The sequence below is a fragment of the Sciurus vulgaris genome (assembly GCF_902686455.1).
Source record: "Sciurus vulgaris genome assembly, chromosome: 3".
NCBI lineage: Eukaryota > Metazoa > Chordata > Mammalia > Rodentia > Sciuridae > Sciurus > Sciurus vulgaris.
In genome coordinates, this window is record NC_136463.1 from 7259302 (window position 1) to 7284632 (window position 25331).

General features: G+C 58.2%; 1 long non-coding RNA gene across 1 annotated transcript in view; it reads right to left on the reverse strand.

Moving 5' to 3' along the window:
* Positions 1–20328, reverse strand: part of LOC306658199 — a 37200-nt gene extending 16872 nt beyond the window's left edge. The window contains exon 1 of the long non-coding RNA XR_013762987.1: positions 19605–20328. This is a non-coding gene — a long non-coding RNA (uncharacterized lncRNA). The remainder of the gene's footprint in view (positions 1–19604) is intronic.
* Between the last annotated feature and the right edge of the window lie 5003 nt (positions 20329–25331).

Genomic DNA, 25331 nt, shown 5'->3' on the forward strand with positions numbered 1-25331 from the left:
CTGCCCCTCAGCTTCCTGCTCTGCTGAACCGGGCTTCCCCTCACTGTTCCTCCCGCTCCCCTGGCTGCAGCTGGGATGGCCCTGAGCGTGGACTCCCGTGGCCACGGCCCTGGGCAGCATCTCCCAGGCGGGTTCTCCTGCCCTCTGGGTCCTGGCTCTGGCGACGCAGGTCCAGGTGACGTCCTTGGCGGGTGGTAGAGTCGCAGGATACAGGCAGTTTTCCGAGCCCCGAGTGGCCTGTGTGGGGGGAGGGCCCCCTACTCTTTTGTGGACTCAGGGTTGGAAAAAAAATCAGCGAGACCTGCCCCCCCGCCCCGCCGTTTTGTGGGCCACGCATAGAAGCATCTGAGAAGGTATTGCTTTTCTATTCTGGGATTGAAGAGGGGTGGCATGAAAGAAGGGTGCCAGGGAGGGGACCCCATTCCGCAGGACATCCACCGAACGCCCACCACCCAAAGACCCAAATTATCAAGACCTGGGAGCAGGGGCATCTGGTGGAGCACAGGCTGGGGTTGGGGTTCAGGAGCCCCTGAGCGGCTCTCTGGCCCTATTCCCACCCCCATGCTGCCTCATGGGGGCCCATGGAACAGCCAAGCACTGTTCAAGTTCTCGGGATTTGGTTCCTTGGGGAGGGTTTTAAGGGAAGGAGGAAAGTTAGCAAGCCCAGGAGGTATGAGAAGTGACCCTGGCGGCCACCAGGCCAGAGCTTGTCTGCATGGGCCTTGGCCACTCTGGTCTGCCCAGCTCCCTGGGGTGTCATTCCCTGTGGCCTAAGGTGGAGATGCCAGGGCTCTGGCCACTTGGGCCCCCACCCGCCTTGCTGGGGCCATTTCCCACTAAGACTGCGGGGTGAGCTGGGCAGAGGGTTGGGCCGGAGCAGAGCTGTGGGGTCAGGGCGAGCGTCTCAGGAACTTCTTATTTATGGGTTTCCGCCAGGCCCACAATCACCGCTTCTGCTCAATATTTTATTCTTGTTGCACCTGCTCAGGAGCAGTGCTGCAGGCGTTTTTGATAAATGGATTGAAAGGTTTGTCTAGTTTGGCCAAAGCTTCTCTAAGTGCCTCTGTATCTTCCACTGAAATTATATTTCCCATCCTCCTACAGTGATTTCTCTCCCCCGTGGCCCCGCTTCCCCACAGCCAGCTCTGCTGCCCTCTTTCTCCCCCTCCGCACACAGGACAGGCAGAGGTGCGGACGTCCACCAACTCACACACCCGTGGGCTAATTGCACACCCACCCCTCAGGACCCCCACACGCAAGGACCCAGGGGTCACATCGACCCCTGTGCAACCGTGCACCCATGCATGCCCCTGTGCATACAGATGCAGGTGTGCACCGAAGAGTTTGCTCCCGTCAGAGTCCTTGGGCCGCCCTCCCTGAGCTCATCCAGTCTCAGGCCTCGAGGGAGAGCTCCAGGGCCAGGCACCCTGTCGGAGCCAGGGTGGCGATGACAGGCAGATTCCATGCGGGAGAAGCGTGCGCCCCCGTGGTCCCTGCCAGCACCCCGCGGAGCCCCAAGCAGCCCTGCCCCCTTCCTGGCCCCCTCCTTCCTCCAGCCTTCCTCCTTCCTCCTCCGCCTGCCCCGCCCTGGTGGCCCCAAGGGCCAGCTGGAAGCTCTAGCCCACCACATCTGAAGCAGCTCAGGAGCTGTGCCTGGCCGCCAGCCGTTTCCATAAATAACTTGCTGGGCCTGGCTCCTGGCCCCCCTGGTGATGTCATTGGCCACTGTCCCAATGATGAAGTCATAGGCTTCCCTTCCCTGGGCGCGGGGCGCTCCCCCCGGCGTGGGGCAAGAGACCCTCCTGGCAAGCTGTCTACTGGGAACATGCCTGTCCGCACCCTCCCTGTTCCCACCCGCCAGGCAGTGGTGGAGTGTCTCCAGCATCTGGGACGGCGGCGTGGCCGTGCCAGACAGCAGCACCATTTCTGAACTGCCTCCCAACTTTCCATCTCCCACTCCTTCTCCCCTCATTATGATATTTATGGCTTCCAGGTGACAACAGACTTAGGCGCTTCGAGGCTGGCGAGGGAGGACTGACGCCTCGGTAAAACTCTACCCAGGTCCACATCCTGGCCGCCCCACTAACTAGCTGTGTGACTTTAAAGAAGATGCTTCACCTCTCTGTGTTTCTGTTTGCTCATCTTTAAAATGGGGGAAATGATAGGACCTATCTCGAGGGTGGTTGTGAGGCTTTACCTGGGCTCCTGTAAACAGAAGCATTGGCGGCACTGAACAAATGGAGTCTGTGATCATGCTGCCATGCGCCTGTGTGCTAGGGAAGGGGGTCTCCTCTTTGTGGTGTTCAGGTCCCCGCTCTCACCAAAGCTGCCATGTTCCCGGCTGGAGCTCTCCCGGACTCCTTGTCCTATTCTGATGGCATCCTTAGCTCACGCCCAGGACTGCCCTGGTACCAGAAGTGGAAAGAACCAGGGTATGGGGGGCACTTGGTAGCAGCCCCAAGGCGCCTGAGCCCCACCCATCCTGCAAACAGAAGGAGGCAAGACTCCCGGCCTGGCCAGGGAACCATATCCTGAGACCTGACCGTCTGCAGAGCCCCTGGTCATTGTCTCCAGATGTGCGTGCTTGGAGACCACCAGGAGGCCACAGGAAACACACTGCCTCTGGATTCGAGAGTGGAGACCATGGAGACGTGTCGCTATGACTTTTGTGGCCCGTCCTGTCTGACTGTGGAGCCCAGGGCTCTGGGCTCACATAGTGGAAGGATGAAGAACACACCGGATTTTGAGGATTTAGCATGAAAAAGAATGCAAGATAGCTCACTAATAGTTTTTATATTTATTATGTGTTGAAATGACAGTGTTTTCATATGTTGGGTTAAATAAAATATGCTATTCCAGATAATCTCTCCCGTTTCTTTTTACCTTTATCATGTGGCTCCTAAAAGAGTCTGCCTATGGGTAGCTCTTGTCCGTTCTCTCGGTTCTGGAAAATAGTCACGGTTCTCCCCACCCTGAGGATCTGGCTGGGTCAGTGTGGCCTCCGGCCACCTGCACCCCACTCAGAATTGCAGGGGACAGGGCAGCGGGGCAGGTGTCCTTGCCTGGCTTCCTCCCCATGTGGAGTGTCCACCTGCCCAGCAGCCAGCAGCCCGAAGTCAGCACCACACAGTTAAGGAGGGGCTCCCAAAGATGGCCAGGACCCCCAGGGACACCGAGCCTCCCGTCCCAGGTGCACTGCAGTATCACTGTCACACCTCTGTGACTTTCACCTCCCGGAGACCTTGCCCCTCTCCTCCACGCACACAGGTCTTCTGCCTCCATTGAAGCCGAGATCAGAGGCACCACCTCCGTAAAGCCTTCCAGGCTCCTCGAGGGCAGGAACCAACGGGAGGATGAGCGACGGCCTCCCCTGGGCCCTCACGGCACTCGTGGAAATGCCGCTAAACGGCGATCGGCCGCGACCTGAGGGAAAGCACGGCGAGTCCCACCATCTCCGTCAACGTGAACCCTTAGAACAGCCTTTCCCGGCGGCTCCTCCAAGTGTCCTTATTTTATAGATGAGGAAACCGAGGCAGAAAGAGAGTCGACATTCTGGCCAAGGCAGAAGTGTGTGTTGGTGGAGGGAGTGGACTCTCAACCCAGGAGATCTGGCCCCAGGCCTTGTTCTCTCAGAGTCAGGCCATGGCCCAGTCAGAGTGCCTGTCATTTCCGGGTCCCTAAAAGACAAGTGTGGTGTCATGAGCCAGCTAGTTCATCTGTTGCTGTCACCCCACCGCCTCCAGCCAGGTCCTGGCACACAGTAGGTGCCCAATAAATGCAGCCTGCATGAGATCCGCCTTGAACTCTTCAGACTGGGTGTGTCCAGTGCCCAGGCCCGGCTGCCTCACCACACCGTTCCTGAGGCCCTCGGGCCTCCCCACGACCCACCCCCTCTGCTCCTGCTTAATGCTCAGGGACAGTCCTGCACCTCGGCCAGCCGGGAATTAATTCCCCAGTTACCACTGCATAAAACCCAAGCTCTCTTTATGGCCTCTGCCCGCACTGCCCTTTCCTTTTATGCAGGTCCCTCCGCTCTTCTGGGGAATGAATAAACAGCGTCAGACTCAGGCCGTCTCTATCAACCGGAGCCTGTAGCACGCGGACTGACCTAGCACCCCAGCCTCAGCTGGGCGCTGGGGAGCTGGGCACCAGCAGGATTCTGCACCTCTGACCTAGAGCTCTCTGTGCAGGAGGCTCCCTGGGCGCCCCCCAGCCAGACGTGGCTTCTCCACCCTCTGTGGTCCTCGCTGCATCTGCCACTAGTTCCCTTAAGGAGGTCCTTGAGCCCCTGGAGTGGCCTCCTGAAGTCCAAGTCTGCACTTAGCAGCAGCTGGAAGGAGTGTCCACTAAACGCAGTGGCGAGTAGAGGCTGGGCCAGACAGGAGGACTGATGGGTGCAGGGTCTGGGTCTCCAACTGCTGAGCCCCCTCCCTTCCTAGAGAAGGACACCAGAGAGGATTTCTGTGGGGGCTCCTGGGCGGTGCCTTGCCACCCCAGGGGTCCCCACAGTGGGTGCCAGGGTCTATGACCACCCTAGGGGAAGTAGGGCACCCCTCCCAGTGTTCAGCAGGGAATAAAGATCCTTGCCCAGCTCCCAGCTCCATTGTACCTGCCTACCTGGCCCCTGCCCGCGGGCCTCAGATTCCATAGGTATGTTTGCTGGTTTGGGATTAAAGTCTTCTAATCCCTGAGCATGTTTTCCATCAGGAAAACCAGGGGATGTCTCTCTTCCCACTGAAAGGCCTGTGTAGGGGTCAAGGTGGTGCTCAGTCAGGAGGAGGAAGCCCCCGTCTTAGGGGAACGAACAGGCACATGGTCCTGTGGACCCTGGAGCCATTTTACCTTTGGCCTGGGTGCCTGCCAGCTGTTGTCTTTCTAAAAAACATTCCCTGTGTGGTAAGAGAGGATCAGCACTAAAAGGGAAGCCCCCTCCCTTCCTTCCTAGCTTACTGCTGTCCCCTGCCCAGGCCCAAAGCTGCCCCTGGGGTTGCTTTGCCACACACCCACCTTGGCCAAGTGGGTAAGGGAACTTTGGTTTTCCCTCCCAACTCCCAGACCCAGGAACTTCCTTGTGCCTCAAGCATCCCTCGCCCCTGAGTCTGAGTGACTGGGGACAAATATCATTTCCTCGCTTGGGAATTGCAGGGAGAAGGTATTTGGGTGGCTTTTGTAAGTAGAACTACATGCGGCCCAGTTAGCTCAAGCAACAAAATTCAACAACAAACAGATCTTTGGGATAAGTCTGGCCCAGGCGATGCCTGAGATCTATTTATACCACTATTTCCCACGGTTTCTCTGTAATTCTGATTTCTCTGGGCATCTTGTTGTGGATCCACCGATCTAAGCCCTGGGTTGCAGGTCTGAGGCTTCCAGAAGGATCTGTGGGGATCTGTGTGTTGTCTGCCCATGGAGGAGGAAGGTGCCAGTCACTCCTCCCACCAGGTGTGGGAGGTCTGTGCAGTAGTTGGGAGTCAGCCCTGGGCTCCAGGAAAGGCCACCAAGGAGGCTGTGTCTCCTCCAGACAGAAGCTGGCACTTCCCTCTACTTCTGGCCTGGAGCCTCTCCATCTCTCTCAAGCTGCCCCTGAGACCCAGGCCCGGGGACCTGGTGGGCTCAGCCCTCCTGTTTGGGAGTCCTTTGCCACGTGTGCCCGAGGCTCCGGGACAGCAGGGCGGCCTTCGGTCCAGCTGTGTCATTCCACACCCGCCTGTGAGGCCCACGCGGCTGCCTAGCTCAGCGGGGAAACTCACAGGGTGTTTCTATATCTGGGACTCCCCAAGTGCACCCCGTCTCACTGCTCCCCACCCTCCACAAAAAGTTCCTGGAGATGGGAGCAGCTATCTCTGAGATAATTGCTTAATTAGGGGAAAATTACTTAAATTTCAGCAGCAGCGGCAGCAGAGGCAGCCACCATTCTGTTCTGGCCATAAAAGCCTCTAATCCTGGCTCCTGGGAGAGATCTCCGCCCACACCACCCCCAGGGCGCCTTCTCCAAGGGGCTGCGGAGAGGGCCCCAGCTGGGTGTCAGGAACTCTTCACGCACACGTTACCCTGAGGGCCTGTGCACACCACCCTCAGCTCCAGCCTGGCCGGACTGGGCCAGCCATGGCTGAGCTTGGGCGTCGGCTGAAGGCGAGAGGTAACCCAGGCTGTGAACTGAACATGCGTGTCCGCCCGACACCATCTGTTGAAGCCCAACCCTCCCTGTGATGGTCAGAGACAGGCTTTGGGGAGGTGATTACAGTTAGGTGAGGTCATGAGGGTGGGGTCCATGATGGGATGGGTGCCCTTTCTCTGTCCCTGTCTTTCTCCCCCGTGTCATGTGACGATGCAGTGAGAAGCTGTCCACAAACCAGGAAGAGGGTCCTGGCCACCATTGAGCCATGCCGTGCCCTGATCTCTGATGGCGGCCCCCGGAACTCTGAGCCGTAAATGTCTGTGGTCCAGACCCCGGGTCTGTGGCTTGGGTGAGCAGCTCCGCTCAGATGTGCATCCTCTGTGAAGGGCCCGACAGTGACCATTCTGGTTCTGCAGGCCACCCAGGCCCTGCTGCACCTACTCAGGGGCCATTGCACCCAAGAGCAGCCACAGACTCACGTCCATGAGCGGGCCTGGCTGCCTTTCAAGAAAACTTCAGGAAAGCAGGGAAGTGAAGGTCTGGCCCTTGAGCCAAAGCTAGCTGACACGACCCAAGGCCGGTTGGTGGGGCTGCAGCTGCTGTGACTGGCTCCAGGGTCCTTGGTATCCAGGAGGAGGGTGTCCGTGAGCAGCCTGGGGTCCCCAGCCAGCCCCAGGCCTGCGATGAGCCTTGTCCTCTGGGGAATGGCCACCCACCAGATATCCCACAGGGGACACTGGAGAGCAAGCACGGGGCTGTCACTCAGGGTAGCCAAGAGGTCCCGCCAGGTCTGTGTTCATTCTCTCTAGCTCCAAGTCTCCTCTAGACAGGGACACCCTTCCCCCTGGGCCTAAACAGACTCCTCTAAAGTTGCCATGGCTGGAGAGAAAGCATGGTCTGAAAGGAATGGCCAGGCAATACGAGTGTCCATCGCCGTCCTGGTGCCAGGAGAGACGGTGCGTGCCCACATGAAGGCACTGTGTGGGGGATGGGGGTGCAGGACGGAAACCTCCATCGTGACAATGAGCAGCAGGGCACAGGGGAAATGGGGCTGTGGGCTCGGAGGGTTAGAAACGAGACCCCCCCCCCCCCCAGGCCACATGCCCAGAGATGCAGGGCTCAGGGGACAGAGATTCTGCTGCGGACTCCAGAGAAGCTGTAGCCCTCACTTCCCAGGCTTCCAGGAGAACCATTTCCAACAGGGGTGATTGCATTGGGGGGCATTCTGAGAGGGGTGGAGAGCGTCACTCATGTATGTGAGCAAGTGGCCCCCAAGGATACCCCAAGGCGGGGTCCACCGAGAAACTATCATGCCGGGTCATACATGCCTGAGACGTGACCAAGTGGTGTGAGTCTTATGTGACCGTATTTGACTGTAGCTTCCCCTAAGCTACAAATATTTTATGTACTTTGAATACACTGTCCACTGAGTCCAGTCAAGAGGAACGCAATAGATGGGGAGAAGGCAGGGCCCTGGGAGCCAGAGACCTGGCCTTGGGGACAGAGCATCAGCTGACGGTTATCCCAGCTGCAGGAAGTCAGTGGAGGAGTCTGTCTGGTCTCCTCTTCCTGAAGCTTTGCTCACCCTCTGTCCCTCCTGGCCCCTCTCCTGCTCCTGGACGGCTGCAGAAGCCAATGACAGCTACTGCCTGCGGCTGTGCTCAAGGCAGGATTCTCCACACTTCCCAGGAGATGTCTTCCTCCTGCACCAGGCCAGCAGCCGGGTCTGGGGACTTGGGGATGGCTCTGGTCCTCGGGGCTGCCCCTTTTGATGCCTGGACAGCAGATCGTGGAGTTTTAGCCTCTGCACCATGGGAACCAGGTCGCTCCCAGCTGTGTCCTTACCTACGGCTGACCTTCAAATCCAGGCCCACCTGGAGCTGTAAGGGTCTCTTGCCCCACGGTCCCCTGTCTAAAGGGAGGGGGCTAAAAGGGTCCAGGTGCGTGGCTGACTGCCCAGCTCACAGAGCGGGAGTCTGTCCTCAGGCCCAATGTGGAGTTTCCAGCCTTGCTCTCCCGGGACTTCTGCCCAGCCGGTGATCCCGTCCCCAGTTCCCTGCTCTGTACTGTCTCCCTTCTCTGTCACCAGCTGCTTCAGCTCCTCGGAGATCATGTCATGAACTGGCCACCCTCTCCCCACATCCAGACCCTGCCTCTCCCACTGGCTGCCATGCCATCGGCCTGCCCGAGACCTGAGTGGCCCCAAACATTGTTTGCCACCTTTTCCTCCAGCTGGTCCCTGCTTCCTGCCCCTCGTTCTCTACCGCAGTGGTTCTCAGACTCTGGTCTCTGGACTCAGGGGCACCCAGGAGCTGGTTACGGATGCAAATTCTCCACCTCAACCCAGACCTGCTGAATCGAACACTCCTGGGCCCGAGACCAGCGATCTGTTTCCATCAGCCCTGCAGATGATGGCGAGGCAGGGGTGGTTGAGAAAGTGTCTGGCACATCCTCCCCGAGCTTCCGGAGCACAAGGCCTCTCTCCTAGTTCTGCCTGGCACCAGGGGACTCTCTCTTGCCTTCAGAATCGATTCCTAGGCACAGCATTGGGGGCCCTTTGCCCTCCCACCAGACTCCCTTCCTGCCTCCTCTCCTCCAAGCTGGCCACGGCAGCACCCATCTCCCCTTGAACTACTGAAGGCCCCGTTTAAACGCTGGATGGCTCTTCTCAGCGCCCGGAGTCCCTGGGACCTCCCCTCCCCGCCATAGTTTAATGTACTGTGATTACTTGGGAACACACTGATCCCTCGATCGCAGTGAAGGTAGGGAACAAGGAAAATGGCCTTGCTTAGCGTTATATTCCCAGTGTTGACCCCTGGATGCTGCTGAGTGGCTGCCGAAGGGTTTCTCCTGGTGACAGGGACCAATAGAACTCTTCCTAGTCTGTCTCCAAAGGCGCCCCCTCGACCCGGCCATCCCACCAAGCGCACCTCTCTTCCATCCTGACACGGTGCCTCTGGAGACACTTAGGCCTCCTGGGATCTCTCTGAATCCCGCTCATATTCCTGCAAGTCCTTCTGGGCCAAGTCACTTCCGGCCCAGTCACTCTGCAGCCAAATAGCGCGTGGAGAGGGGCACCACAGGGCCGGCGAGGGTCTTTCCCCATGCAGGAGGGTTGGCAGGGAGGCAGGTATGGGATCTCCTTCAGGGGCTTCCAATGGTCCATCCGATCCCTCTCACAGGGGAAAGCATGCCACGGACACCCCTGACCAGCAGCCACCCTCCTGCGACTCCACGGAAGGCTCCCGGGCGGGGCTTGGGTGGCACTGTTTACATATAGATCTAGCATCCTCCACGAGGTCTTCCTCCCTAATCATGTCTGCTTAACACCAATATTAAGATGGGCTTGCGTTCCCTGCCCACAGCAACGGACATGATGGCTGGACAGCCCAGGGGTCAGTGCACTGAAACAGGAACGGAGCCTCGGTCTCACCTGCAGACACACAGGCCCCAGTGGGTCATCAAGGGCTGGAGGGGGTCTCCTCAGTGGGACCTGAGCTCTCTGGTTGACATCTAGTGGAGGTGCAAGACCGTCCACCGACTGGCCTCTGAGGTCTACTTTGCACAGGGGCCTCATGCCAGTGGAAGAGCACAGGCGCTGTAGTGGCAGGATGTTCTTCGGGTCCCCCTTTCTCCTGGGACCCTTGAGGACTGGCCCAGCCCAGGCCCCGGAGTCCTTCTAACGCCAGCTTCGGAGGCCATGCCAGCTGGTGTCGCTGTGACCTCCTGCCTCTGGCTGAGTAGAGGGCTCTGTCTTGTCCCGTTCATTCTCAATTAAGGTCAAGCACAGACACACGGACCCCAGGACGACATCCAGACCACAGCATGGCAGTCTGCCCAGCTGCCCCCAGTGTCCTCAGCTTCCATCTGGAGACACCCCCTCTCCCCAGCATCAACACAGGTCACGGAGCAACCCCCCTGCCCAATGAGCAGCCAGCCTGGCCAATCACTGGGGGCTGCTGACACACACCTGCCTGCCTGGCCAGGAGCCCGCACACCAAGGGCTGCCCACCCCGCCCCTACCCTGCTGCCCCAGGCCGCCCCACCTTCCTGAGGCCCCTGAAGAGGCAGCAGTGACCAATGCTCCCTCCTCACCCTTCACTCCCCACCCGAGGCCCATTCTGTGGCTTAATCTGTGACATTTAACATAAATGGTTTTCTATTCCCAGGTGACCTTTAATGGCTTTTATCATCAGCGGCGGCTCCTGGCAGCCGTACAGGGCCTGCTATCTGTTGCCCCAGTCCATTCCGGCAGAATATCCGAGGAGCGCCCACGGTTCACACCACGTGAAGCCAGGGGCCCTGGAGCCGACTGCCAAGACTTGAGCTTGCCACTCTCCGCCCGGAAATATCGTTCCGTGTTTCAATTAGAATTAGTGGGGAAGCCAGTTATTAAGTGGTTAGTTATTATGGTAATGGAGACACTCTGCGTTAACTGGGGCAAGCTGCGCTGGCCTTCCCCTAATGGCCACTTTGGAAGCCCCTAATCCCTCCCTGCAAGAGCAGCAGGGCAGAGGTGGGAGAGGGGAGGCCGGGAAGAGGCCCCCCCGGGGTGGGGGTGAGGTGCTGCCCTGACATCAGCAAACCTTCCACCCAGAATCCCAAGCCATCTTCATGCCCCCAGAAGCAGAGGAGGCCCTGTCGAGCCCAGTGCCCCCTCCAAACCCCTGCCACCATCTTGCTTCTGCCCCACTGCCACAGAAAAGGGTCTGGAGGACTCCTTCAGAGATGTGGGAATTTTGTTCATTTTTTAGTGCTGGGGATGGAATCCAGGGCCACACCCGTGCTAAGCACTCTCTCTACCACTGCGCTACGCCCCCAGCTCCCAGAGGCGAAGGCCCTGGAGATACTAAAGAGAAGTGACCAAGCCTCCCCCAGGCTGGAGGGCAGGGACAGGGCTTTGGCCCCTTTGTTCCAAGTGACCCTGGGCAAGTCACGGGACCTCCAAGAGCCCCAGCCCCTCGCTGGGAACCAAATCCCCACCATCGCCCTGGGCCAGGGTACCCAGCACGTCCCCTTCCCACAGCAGGGAGGGAGGTCCGTTACCCAGGGTCTTCAGTGGGCGTCCCGGAAGCGCAGGCTCCTCTGTCCAGTGGAGACACCTAGGGTGCTCTCTAGGATCGCTTGCAGTGCGCCTGTCCAGTTGTCTGGTCTGCCTCCTGCCCAGGGCTCTGCCTGGGTGGAGCAGGTCAGCAGCTCCTCTGCCACTGACCAGTGGGCACGGCTCATCCTCTGGGTTCTGACCTTGGCCAGCTGCCTGACCTGAGGCACGTCCCAGAGCCTGCAGGCCTCAGTGTCCCCCTGAGGGTGACCAGCCAGGGCAAGGGAATCCCAGACCCGGAGCCACAAGGGTGGAGGGCTCAGGCCTGCAGTTGGGGTGGGTCTCGTAAAGGCCGGCAGAGGAGAAAGAGGAAAAGGGCAGCCCAGCGTGGCTCCCTGCTCTGTGAGCTCTGACAGGTGTTGGGAAGGAAGGATATGGAGACTAGAGACGGGACAAGCGAGGGCAGACCCAGGTAGAGACGGCTGGGCAGAGAGGCTGGGGGCGGGAGGCCCAGGAGGAGAGAGGAGAGCGGGAGGAAGAGAGCGGACCAAGCAGCGGGTGGGAGGAGAGAGGGCCTGGGCAGGGGCTGGCACAGACCAGGAGAAGCGCTTAATTTGTTTTCTTCTGCTCAGCTGTGCCAACAAAAAAGAAAATGAATCCGAGACGCCCAGACAAGGCGGCAGTGCTGACACGCAGCTCCGGCCCAGGGAAAATTACCTCCCTAACCACCACCTTGTACCGCAGTCGCCTCCGCGCAGCTCCGGCTATTGGGGGAGGGGTGCCGGAGCGCCCCTGGGTTTGATTCCTTTAATCTCTGACACCGCCTGTCACGCGGAGTGTGTAATTAGGGCACGCGCACCTTCCCGCCACCCAGGCCGCCCAGGCCGCAGCCTTGCAAGATGAGAGGAGAGCTGAGCTGCCGGGCCTCCTGGTCTGGCTGGGCTGGGCTCTTAATTGGCTTATTTGCTTATCTTGGAGTCTGTTTTCCTAGGGATGAAGCTACAGCCCTGACTTCTGCAGCAATTGCCTTTCTCCAAAGGCAAGGGGGTGTGGCTTCAGGGTGCCTCTGAGAAGCCAGGGACTCTGCTGGGACAGTTTTGGGGACATGTGGGTGGCAAGCAAACCCCAGTCCACTCACCAGTGGCCTGAGAGTGTCCCTGTCTGCTCCTGGGACAGGGTCATCTCTGATCCCAGAGGCCTGGCTGCTCACACTTCTGAACCCCCACCCTGGGTCCTGGCACCTCACTGTAAGGAGTCAACCATGGAGACACGCCCACCCCAGCGGTGCATGGCGAGGCCCTCCTTGTCTGGGGTGGCACCAGTCACCTGCCTTCCATTCTGGGCAAGACAAGGAGTGCCAGAGGAGTCCCCGAGAACGTGGACAAGGGAACGGGGGAGGCAGGGTGGCCTGGGGGTGACAGAGTGACTGGGTCATCCACTTGGACCCCAGATGATATGGAAATGGTGATGGGAGTTTGCCCACAGCCCCCTGCTGGTGCACGCGTCCAGGCCACACTGTCCCCCGGAAGAGGCGGCTCCCTCCTCCCAACTCAGCCTCTCCTGCATGTGCAGGCGTCTCCCTTCTGGCCGGTGGAGGCTGGAGAGTCGTAGCCGAGGGTGGCAGATTCCCCATCTCCAGGCTGCAGCCCGCTCAGCAATCCCCACTGCAGGCAAAGCTGCCCAGCAACCCTGCATCTAATCATCCCCCAGCCAGGAGCAGCATGGCTCTGGGGGTGGTGATCCCCACCACGTGGGAGGCTGAGACAGGAGGGTGGCAAGTTCAAGGCCAGTCTCAGCAACTTAGCAAGACCCTGTCTCAAAATTTAAAAATATTTCAAAGGGGCTGCGGCGTGGCTCAGGGGGACAGCACTTGCCTAGAATGCTTGAAGCCCTGGATTCAATACCCAGTGCCACCAAAAAGAAAAAGTGTGGGACCAGCCACAGCAGGGAGGGGAGTGGTCTAGGACAAGGCCATGTGCAAGGACCCGCGGCCCAGGACTGGGTTTGCTATCTGCTCTGCCAGGCCCAGGCGGCACAGGCAAGGCAGAGGACACAGGACACCCTGTTTAGGTTCTGTAGGATTCTGGAAGTGGGCATGGTGATCAGGCCAGATCCAGACTCCAGACACCAGTCCAAACCCCAGCTTCCCCAGATGGTGCTGTGTGACACGGGCACATTCCTACCCTATTGCCACCTCCGCTTTCTCATCTGCAAAGTAGAAGAATAAAGGAAGCCTTCAATCCTACAAGGACCTCTGTGAGCGCAACAGTCACCGCTGACCAGGACAGGGGCGCACAGGACTGGGGTTCCTCTGCGTCTTCTCACAAATCCTTTGACCCCAGGCAGGATGAGCCTGGGCAGTTTAAGAGGCCCCTTCCAGTTCTCCCAGCCAGTGATTCTCCAGGAAGTCCATCCTAGACACCCTGGGTCCCCTTTTATTGTTTGTTCCCAGAAAGGAAGTTGGATCCTTTCATCCAAATGTGTACCCCACAGAGCACTTGTTGGGAACCTCACCCTAGTGCAGCAGTGTTGGGAGATGCGGCCAGATGCCACGAGGGTGGGACTGGATGCCTGTCATTTGGTGGGAGCGGGCTGTTTATCTCGACAGTGAGTTTGGCTCTGGCTTTCTCTCCCCCTCCTGATCCCCTTCAGCCTCCTGCCAGGGGTCAAAGCGGTACAAATCCATCACCAGAGGCTGGAACGTTGCTCTCTTGCTCTTGGACTTCCCGAGCTCCAGATGATGAACCAATAAACTTCTGTTCTTTATAAATGATCCTGTCTCAGGTATTCTGTTGTAGCAACACAAGAGACCAAGACTGCTATGTTTCATTCTGGCTAACTAAAGTTGTAGCAAGACAAAATAAACCACCACCCACCCACTGAGTAGTAGTAGCTCCAGTCCTTCTGGAAACTGACCCTGAGCCTCTCTGGGTCCATGCCACCCGAGGCAGGTTCTGTGGACCTGCAACATCACTGCCACCTGGGAGGTGGTGTAGCTCAGAATCTCCAGCCCCAAGCCAGCTCATGGAGTCCCACCTGCATTTGAAGCAGGTATCCAGAGACTCTCAGCACACAGAGCATGAGAAGGCTGCTCTCCACCCTCAAAAAAGTCATGTGAGTCCTCTTAAGTCTCAGCAATATGTCCAGGGAATGGGACCTACCCACCAGTAAATTATTAGTACTAGTAGTCACAGTCCAACATTTGCAAATAATGGCACGTTTTGGAAAAGGAAGGCAGAGGTCTTGCATTCTGGAGGAGTTTCTTGAGAGTCAGAGTTGTGATCTGCATGCCCAGGGTACCCATGCTGCATGCGTCCTTCAAGGGTCTTGAGTTGACCTGCCTTCCCCACAGGATCAGGAATCCTGTTCACCACACTCCCAAGAAGCAGTCAGTCAGGTGATGGGGACACAGAAGTTCCACTGTGCTCAAGGCAGTCTCATTGTTTCTGGGTGACTCTCATTCCAGAAAGTTCTTTCTCCAGCTGGTCTGAGAGACAACCCCCTGGAGCTTCCACTGAGGGTCCTCATTTGCTCTGGTCCTGTGCAGCCAGCTCCCCTTTGATACAATGTCTCTCTTGATCATTTGTGGCTGCTGTAAATTTGCCACAACCTGTGAACTTGTAACAGCATAAATGGATTCTCTCCCAGTCATAGAGGCTGGAAGTCCAAAGCCAAGGTGTCTGCAGGGCTGCACTCTCTCTGGGGGCTCTGGGGAGAGTCCTTGCTAGCTTCTTCCAGTTTCTGCAGACTCCAGTGAATCTTCCAATCTCCACCTCTGTGGTCACATGCCTTCTCCTCCTTCCTCCCAAATCTCCTGCCTTTCTCTTATGATGCGTTGGATTGAGGCCCCGCCCTGAAACCAGGAGCATCTCGTTTTGCAATCCTTAACTTAGCCACATCTGCAAAGATTTCTCTTCTAAACCTTGTCACCTTCCCAGGTTCCTGCAGCTAGGACTCTGACAGATCTTTTGGGAGGTCACCACCGACCTCACATGTCGTCCGTTCATGCTGTGAGACCTTCTCTCGATCATCACAATTTTCCCACGCAAAACCAAATTCCAGGCTCCTTTAGGGCGTCTTCAGTGGGACCCCAGGGACCTGAGCAGAGCACTGGTCCTCTCTCTTCTCCAGGACAAAGGAGTCGCAAATTAAACCTGTCAGAGTGGGGTGCCTGTGGGGATGGGGGTGTCACTGGGCAGAGAACTTGGAGAAAAAGGTTTCCAAAGCAGGGGTGAGGCAAGCGTGGGGCCCAGGATGCAGGAGATGCCCATCCCCATTTGTTCAGGTGCCAGGTGGGCCCAGAGCACAGGCGCCCACTGCAGAGGGTGCCCTGGGCCCCTCTCTCTCCTCTCTAGGCCTGGCCATGCCGTGGACACCAGCCTGGGCGTTTCTGGGCCCCTCCCTGGAGAAGTACTCCGGAACTGAGCCTCCAGCACGAGTGGGCTTCCTTTGGGGGTGAGGGGGACTCCTCAGACCCCTGCTCCCGCAGCTTCCCCTCCAGGCTTCCAGGTGGGGCATCGAAGACTGTCTCTGCCTGGCGCAATCAGGGACAGTCCTGGGAAGAGTCAACGGCACATAGCCAAGAATTTCCTCTCCCGGAGGGCCTTGGCCGCTGCACCCCAATTGCAGTGCATGGTGGTTTGTGTGGAGAGTGCCCTCTGGGGTCAGACAGTGCACAGCTCCTGTTGTTCCAGGTTTTCCTAAGCAGAGTTCATGAGCTTCCAGACCCTCTGTGGACCCGATCCGAAGCCCCTCTGGAGGCTGAGGAGGGGTCTTGTGCGGCTCGGTGTCCTCGGGCAGCCTCCCTGCAGTCTCCTGCTGCCACCGCACCTGGTGGCAGGTTCTGGCAGGTTCTGGCAGGTTTCCCAGCCTGCTTCTCCTTCCTGACTCTGATAACAACTCCCATTTGCACAGAGCTTTGCAGTTCTCCAAAGCACTTTTTAATCCCCTTTCACAGGACCTTGACAATGCCCTTGGTACTCACTTACCCACCCCTTTTGAACCAAGGAAGAGGCTCGGTCCATGAAAAGCGAGCCGCCAAGGCTGCACCGCTCAGAACTGGGTTTGGGGCTGGACTCCCACCCATCCTCCCAAGCATCTGAGCCCTCTCGGCACTGCATCTTGGCCTAATTCAGGATCACAAGCATGTGGCCTAGTCCCCTACAGAGCCAGCTCTTCCAACTAAGAGGAAGAATCCATGAAGAACAGGGTCCTGGCGTGGCAGGAAAGGATCTGCCTGGTTCTTGAACTTCCAAGAGGCAGCAAGAAAACAAACTGCAAGAGGCCAGGCCAGGGTGGGCGAAGACCAGCCCGTCTCCTGGTTTCCGGGGGCTGCCGAGTCAGCCCTTCCCTTCCCCGCCCTTCCCCACTTGCCAGGCTCTACCTGAATTGCTCTCTCCTGGAAAAGGCTTCCCCACAGGCCTGTTTCTGAGATGGGCTGGGAAACCTGGTCGCCGTGCTCTGTGCTCCCTGTTCTGCCCCTCCCAACCTGCTCTGTTCCAGGGGACAGCTGAAAACACTCCAATTAGTTCCTCTGGTTGGCTTCCAGCTCTGATGTCCCAGGTGCCTGGAGGATGGGCAGGATCCGCTCATCGGAAACCTCTTTGGAAGCTCCAGAGGGTGGCTCTCCATCCAGCTGGCAGGAGGAGAGCCCGGGCCCCAACGTGCCTAGATTCCCTAGGACAAGTACCACCTGTGGGTACTCAGGCTCCAGGCAGCGGGGCCCCCGAGGTGATCCAAGGTGGCTCGTGCCTCTGCTGCCAGTACAGTGGTACCCATCCCAGGGAGGGCAGATGAGGCTCCATCTCCATCTTCAGGCCTGCTTCTTTAAGCCCACTTTGTGTTAATCCTTGACTGCACTATGCAGTGGGTGACTGAAAGCAGTGACTCAAGGTCCCCGAGTATGACCAGCCCCTTCTGCATTGTGGTATTATGGTTTGGATCTTAAATTCTCCCAAAAGCTCATGTATTGAAGGCTTGGTCCCCAGCTGATGGAGCTATTGGGGGGTGGTGGAAACTTTCAGAGATAGAACCTGGTGGAAGGAAGTTAAGTCTTTGGGGGTCATGTCCTTGAAAAGGACTTGGTCACACTGGCCCTGCCTCACCCCTCCCCTCCCCTCCCTTCTCCTCTCCTCTCTCTTCTCCTCTCCTCCTCTCTCCGCTCCTCTCCTCCTCTCTCCTCTCCTCTCCTCTCCTCTCCTCTCCTCTCCTCTCCTCTCCTCTCCTCTCTCTCTCTCTCTCTCTCCCTCCCCCCACCCTCTCTTCCTGGGCATCATGGCATGAGCAGCTTCCCCAGCCACACATTCTCCCCTGCCATGATGTTCTGCCCCACCACAGGCCCAAAAGCAACAGGGTCAACCATGGATTGAAACTGTGAGCCAAAAAATAGATCCTTCCTCTTCATAAGTTGATTTTTTCAGGTATTTTGTCACAGCAATAGACCACTGACTAGTACATGTGGAAATATTAATAGGTCTCCTACCCTACAGCTTATGAGAAGGATCACAGTGATTGACGGATGGAAAAATACTTACTGATCGGTAAAACACTCCACAAACGCAGTTAACGTTAATGTCCCTGTTGTGTTGGGGTGGGCAACAGGAACCACTCCTGCCAGAGCACCCATCTTTCTGCCCACTTCCTGTTCCCACCAAAGTCAAATTTCCAATCATAATGCCATGGCCATTGCATTGGGTTGAAATGAGTCCCCCTCAAATTTATACATTGTCACCCTAATCCCCAGTACCTCAGGATGTTCCCACGTTTGGAGACGGTGTCTACAACGAGGTAATTAAGTTAGAAGGAGGGGGTTAGCAGGGGTCCTAATCTAATATGGCAGGGGTCTTTCTAAGATGAGATTGAACAGGACATTGTGAAGGGACAGTTGCATGAAGAACAGGGAAAAGACAGCATCTACAGGCCAAGGACTGAGAACAGATCCCTCCTCGCAGCCTTTGGGAGGAACCGCTAATGTAGACACCCTGGTTTTGGACTCCTCACCTCCAGAACTTAAGAATATATATTCCTGTAGGTTAAGCTACAGGGTGGCTGAGGCACACTGTCATGGCTGCCCTAGGAATCTAGCTTAGTTAAGTTCACCGCCACGTGTTCTGGGAAACGCTGATCCCACGGGACATCCGCAGGACTCTGTAGCCCAACACTTTGGGGAGCCACTGGGCTGAGCAAAGCCAACTGGGTTTCTGCACAAGACGCAAGCTACTAGGCATTCTGGGTCTCTGGCAGGGGGCTAGATTATGCGGCATTTCCCAGACTCTCCTGACACAGAACCCTTTTACTTCAAAGCATGTGTTCTATGGGCCGTGCCTTCCAACATTCCGGAAACTTCCGGCCCCCACAGTCATTCTGCACCAAGGATTCTGCCTTCTGCACCTTCTTCCTCCCATCCCTGCCCACCTACCGGGACACAGAAAAGTGCAAGGACCCTAAACAAGCATGGAGCTCAGTGCCCTCTGCCTGTGCTGGGGACTCTGCTCATCGCCCTCATCAGACACGCAGAGCCAGCCCAGCTCCATGTTTTATGGCCCTATCGTGTGAGATCTTGCCCATTAGGGAGAAGCTGTCAACGCAAAACATAGATTTCAAGACACACTTTCTACTCCGGGATTATGAATAACCCCTCTGATCATTAGAACCGGAGCATTTTTTAAAAATCCAATTTGTTTCTCACTTCGAAACCCATTTAGTTTGCTTCCTGCTCTTTCTGTTAGGGAGGGAGGGCTGGAGGTTGGAGCCTTCCAGACTCCCGGCTCTGGAAACCCGGCACCCCCAGAAACGGTACAAGTTCCTCCTCCAAGATCCTAACTTCCCCTGGAATCATCTGTTACCCCTTTCCTGCAGCCCAGACACAGATCTGTATTGGAAGGTGTCGCCTCTGTAATTGGAGCTGAAGAGAGCCCTATGGAGTGGTCAGTGTGCCCAAGGACAAAAGGGTGTGCCCCAGAGGGCCAGGCTGGGAGTGAACCTTGGGGGCTGCGGGCAGGGGGGCAGTGCCGAGGGTCCCCTCACAGGGGAGTTTCGGAAGGTGCTGATTTAGATCTGACAGGTCCTCAAGCAAAGCCTAAAACCAAGATTAAAATAAAACAAAAATATTCACCAGGCGAAGGAGCATTAAAAATCTCCATTTCCGCCTCTCTCCTCACCAGCGACAGAAACCCCAGCTTCCTAGAAGAAACGAGGCTCCCCCCGCACCCCCCAATTGTGCAGCCTCATCTCTCTGCGGTGAAAACTGACTCGAGAGATTCATTGGAACATGTGCCTCCTTCCACTCCTGTCAGCCCACCACGGGGACAGGAGCTGTTCGTCTTCTTTTTGGCTCAGCTTGCAGCCTCCAGAACACTTGCGAGGGGCACCTTGCCCAGCTCCGTGATCGCGAGGGGCGGGGGCTCTTCCCAGGGCTGGCACTCTCCCAAGTTGCAGTTTGCCTACCTTCTGAGGTCAGAGTGGACAGTGTCTGCGCAGCAGGCTGGACAGACCCCCCCCCCCCCCAGGAGGCTGGGGCTGCAGAGGTCCCGGCCCATCTGCGTCATGGCTCACCCAAGCCTCCTTCCTGCCTGCCTGACTCCGTGCTGTGGGCTGCCAATGGCAGATGAGCCCGACACCCTCCTTACCCTGGAGAAGGTCAAGGTCCTAGAGGGAAGGGCGCCGGAGCACCTGTTTACAAAACCACCTGATTGCAGCAGCGTAGGCGTGGGCAGGGATGGCCAGGAGCCCCGAGGAGGAGACAATTGACCCCTGGTGGTCTTTGGACAGTGTCAGAGGAGAGGGCCCACCGAGCTAGGCCTGCAGGGCTGGTCAGGGTTCCTCCGGCAGACGAATTGATTTGCTTTCCTTGCACGTACCAATCTCTGAAATTACCTTCTTCGTGTTGGTGACTCATTTGTTTGTCTTTCCATCCCCCTAAAACATCTCCAGCTCCATCTCCCTAAAATATAACCTCGGGGAGATCAGGCCGCTGTGGGTTTTGTGGCTCTGTCCCTGCTGAGTGGTGGGGAAAGGGGGCACTTGGAGGCCCACGTGGAAAGGACCTTGACAGAGAGCGACAAGGACCGGCCCCGCCCAGGGATCTTCTCCAGACGTCTACTTGACAGGCGTGGGGATGGTTTGCCAGGAAGTCAGTAGCCACGAAATCTCCCTTCAGAACTCCCAGGTGCACCTGGCATCACCAATGGGGATGAGTTCCCCGGGCTCTGCCTCCCTCGCCAGCAGGAACAGAATGACTGCCCCTGTCCCCCACCTGTCCCGGGCCCCTATGGGGACCAGCCCAGCATCCTAGGAGCCTCGCTGCCCCTACCTCTGCCTCCGCTGAGCCTCAGTCCTTTTAGCTCTCATTTGTAAGTGGGCCTCAGCCCAAGAAAAAGATTCAGCGGGAATCCGGCCGGGTTCCCAGACGCTTAATTGGAGCTGGGCTCTTCATTACCCGCACACCTGTTCCCCAACACCATATGGTCTGAGGTAAATAGACTGTAATTGTTTATCCAGAGTCAATTCTGCCATGAGTGAGTGAGTGTGTGCGGGGCCACGGCCTCCCCCTCCTCCCCAGCCTCCCCCGCCATCATCCCTGCAACCGCCTCCCTCTCCCGGCTGCTGAAGGACAAAGCCCCACACAAGGTTAAAGAGTGCCCGCTGTCCCAGCAGAGCTGCCTCCGTGTCCAGGCCCACCTTGCGGCATCTCTCCTGCCAGCTCCAAGGAAAGGGCCCCGCCCAGCTCTGCTGGTTGGCAGGAGCTTGGCCGCCAGGCCTCTCTGCCCTTGCCAATGTGGCTGAGCCAGTGGGCACCTGTCTAGCTCTGGGCTCATTTGTCTTTTCCTCCATGGAGGCTGGAGGTTGTCTGAGACGGGCTGGGCTCAGGACCCTGGCGATGCTGGGCCCCATCTTGGCATGGCCAGCCTCCAATTCGGCGACCCAAGCCATTTCCTTCACTTCCTGGAACCGTGGCTGCTGCAATGATTAAAAGCATAATCCCTGGGTCACACGGTCCTCCATAATAAAGGCAGCGTGCAGGGTGTGTCCTGAGGGGCCAGGGGTCAGTTGGAGCCCCCTCTTCTCTCTGCCCTTCTGTTGGTGAGCAGTCCTGCCCTCTGCTCCTGGCTCCCATGTCCAGGCAGCATCCAGAGCTCCAGGCTGCAGGTGCCTCTCCCCAAGCTAGAGTTTAAGTAGAGAAGATCCCTGGCACCTCCTCAGCCTCCCTGTCTTCACCCCTGGCCTGCCCTATGAGGGACAGGCAACCCTGTCCCTGGGTGTGGCTATCCCCACCCTGCCCAGACTGTAATGGCTGGCCGAGGTGGCTCCCAGTTCCGAGAGACATTGAGGGAGTGATCTTCAGAAAGAGTAGGAGCCCCTGAGCATTTTCTGGCACCCAAGAGCCCAGACAGTCCCCACACCTGGAGCCACTCTACTTCCTGACTCTCCTTTCCCTGCTCAGCCCTCCTGCCTGCCCCCAAGCTACTGCAGGTGGACAGATGTTTTCCCCAGGCCCCCGGGAACGGACGCTGTGTCCTCTTAATCCACACTGAATTGGCCCTTACTGTGATGAAGGGCTTCCCGGCCATGCAGGCCTGATGGAGCCCCTCCGGAGCAGACACTGCTCAGGGCCCACCTGAGCCAGCAGGCAGCCCCGTGGGCAGCTTGGACGCTGCTCACCCAGCCACAGGGCAGCGGCTCCGGCACAGGCCTCCGCCAGGCTCAGGGAGAAAGGCTGATCCCTGTCCTTGGAGACGCCGGCATGCTCGGGATGGAGATGCTAAGTTCCCACCGTGTGCACGCAGGACCACACAGACAAGCTCCCACGTCAAGCACATGGTCAGGAGGAAGCCGTGGTGGCAGAGGGGGCAGAAAGGAGAGGGGAGGGGATTAGGGCCTCTTTACACAGGAGGGTCCCGGGGCTGCGGAGCTGGAGCACCCCACACACTCCCTGAAGACAGGAGCCCATGCAGGAGCAAGAACTCTGCCACCAAGAAAAAATACGTGAGAAAAGAAAGAAAAGAGCTTTTCTTAGCAAGTTTCCACCTGCCCGGGGCCTGGCCTTTGAAGAAGAGCCCAGAGCCTGGGGCAGCAGTGCTGCCTCCCACGTCAGCAGGGAGGGAAGGGGTTTTAAAAAGGCATTTAAGCTGCTGCATAAATTGACCCTTCAGGGGATGCCATGTGGCTCCGCTTGGCCTGGTGACTGCAGGGACATTTCCACCCCAGGCACCCGAGGAGGCTGTGGAACGGCCCATGGGGGCACCTCCTTGCCCTGGGACTGGATGGAAGGGGAGTGTCCCAGAGACGGGGAGTCCCGCCCCTGGAAACGTGAGCCTCAGAGGGAACCCTGTCTCCCAAAATACCCCAAGGAGAAGTGGGTGCCGGGTGCGGGGAGGGCTGTGGATGGAAGCACCGGAAAACCAACCCTGGGAATGGTGTCCCGCCACAGCACCCTGCCAGGCCCCTCGTGATACTGACCCACATCACACGTTCACGCACATTCGTACCGTGGTGTCAGCACTCAGCGTCATAGATGAGGAAATTGAGGACAGAGAGATGGAGCCACTTGACGGAGGTCACACCACCAGAAGGGGCCCGGCCAGCATTCAAACCCGGACAACAAACTGCCTCTCCTTGAATGTCCCCTTCAGGATAAGGAAGGCCGAGCAACTGGACACAGTCCCTGTTCTCTGCACCCTGGTCTGGACTTTGCAGCCTGGCCTCAGACCCTGACATGGACTCAGGGGACCCACAGAGCTGTCAGAACTGGGGTGAGGGACTAGGGCTGCCACCCCTGCCCCAGGCTCATTCTGGGATCAGAACACCAGTGACCGCCCCTACAGCCTCCCAGCGCCCACCCGTCCCGCAGCTGGCCTGTGCTACAAGAACCGTGAGTCTCCAGCAGAGGGCTTGTCTCAGGGGCCACACCCTGAGGGCTGGGGAGCTTGTGTCCCTGGGAGCAGCCTCAGTCAAGATCAGAAAGATCAGGTGGGAAAGGAGAAGACTTGGCTCCCAGTGGGGTGCGGCTCAGCAGCAGGTGCTCCCAGCCTGGCGAAGGCCTGGTTCAGCCCCAGCACCAGGAACGACACACCGAGGGGCTCCTCGTCGCATCCTTAGGTTCCCAGCGGGATTGACCCCAGCTCCCCGTGGCTCGGCACCCTTTCTGGGCCTCCTCCCTCCTTATCCCACTCCCACCTCCCCGCCACGGGTGCTTTCCGGGATCACCTCCTAGTAAATGACCTGCCTGCCGCCCCCTGACCCAGGTCGGCTTCTCAGAGAGTCCAAGGAAACCCCCCTGTGCATCATTCCTCCAGCCTGCACCCTCTCTGGGCCTCCTGTGGCCCGACTCCCTGTATCAGGAGAAAGAAGGTAGGATTCCCCCGGAGGAGGCATGACGAGGGCCCACGGGCACAGGCATCAGATGCCACACAGCCAGCACCAGATCCTTATCCCTCGGTCGGCCGGCACGGTGCTGGGGGCCACCCTCCCTCCCGTTGATGAAGTGGGTTCTAAGTGCTGAGTAATAATAATACCATAAAACGTCTCAGTGCTCAAGCGCGAGCTCAGGCTCCAGAGAAAACACCAGACGATAGATTAGCGGGTGGAGGAAACGCTCCAAGAGCCGCCCCACTCGGCTCCCAGGCCTAACAGATAGGCCCAATCAGGCCACTTCAATTACTACTTGGGGACTAATAGTCAAGAGGCTGATTAAACCCCCTGCTTGGGAGCTGGGGGACAGTGTCCATGCTGTGCTGAGCTGGTGACAGCAGGGCAGGAGAGCAGGAGAGAATGGAAGGTGTGTACTGCCCTCCCTGGGGCAGGAGCCTGCAGGTGGTCATCTAGGCTGACCAGGGGACAGGGCCCCAGCCTTCCGCACGACTTGCTGAAGCCCAGACTGTCACGCAGCACTGGACGGGCCTGGAGGAGGGCTGGTGCCCTTTGCTGCCCTGCTCTGCCCCAGGTCTCCTGGGTGCTCTGGAAGGAAGGTGGGAAACCTTCAAGTCCTAGGGGAAATTTCCCACCAAGAGAAAACGAGGAGGCGCTGCTGCAGTATGGACGTGGCCCCCAAAGCCCAGGCTCCTTCGCCTGCCTGTGGTCTTTGGAGGTGGGGCCCGCTGGAGGTGTGCAGGAGGGGCTGAGGTCCAGAGGGCATCGGCGGCTCTCCAGCCAGGCTTGCCCACCCTGCCATGGGATGATGCCCCCGCCATTGTGATGCAGCCAGCAGGCCCTCGCCAGGCGCCCAGCAGATGTGCACCGCACTCTTGGACTTCTGGCCACCAGAAGGTGAGCCATGGAAACTTCTTTATAAATCAGCTGGTATCAGGTATTTTGCTAGAGCAACAGAAAATGAGCTGAAGAGGTGGGGAGAGGCCAGGGAGACCCTGAGGACAGATGATCTGCTTGTCCAGGGACACCCTGCGGGAGGCAGTTACTGTGCATCGCTGGAGAGCCATGGGGCCAACCCGAGGTGGCACCACAGGCAGGGAGGGCTTGTCTCAGGGAATGGCAGGACTAGAGGAACTCTGGCCACTGTGCTAGAGAAGGGCCGCCTGGGCCTGGGTTGCAGCACTCGGACCTGGGCAGGAAAAGCCCAGGAGGCATGTCCGGCTCTGGAAGAAGCTGCCTTCCACCTGGGAGGCGGGAGGAAGTACCCAGAGTCGCCGTGGGGGAGCCGGGCCTGCACCCCGGCCAGCCCAGACACCTGCCTCCTCTGCCCCGTCTCCAGGGTGGCATGGAACACCAGGGTGGCCACTGCTGCAGTGCTGAGAAGCAAGGACCCCTCAAGTACAACCGTGCTGTGTGTCGCGCCAGCTGGGGAATCTTTTTCCTTACAGTGTTATTGCCCTTCAGAAAAATATTTAGCACAAGGAGGAGGAGGAGGAGGGAGAGGAGAGGGAGGAGGGAAGAGAAAGGAGAAGAAGGAAGAGGAAGGAGGAGGAAGACTCAGAAAACAATTTCCATTAAAACTTGTACTTGGGAGAGAGCATGGGAACGCGCCGATTCTCTCAGCATCCTTCAGAGAACACGACAGCGTGAAGTTGCTGGACACGTGTTCCTTCAAACCCTGAGAAAGACAAACACAAGCGGATGCGAGATCCCAGCCAGGCCTCGAAACAAGCAATACTTAAACGCTCACAAGGGGCTTTGCAGACCCGGGGGGCAGGGCCGTGCAGAACAGGCAGCAGCTCAGCA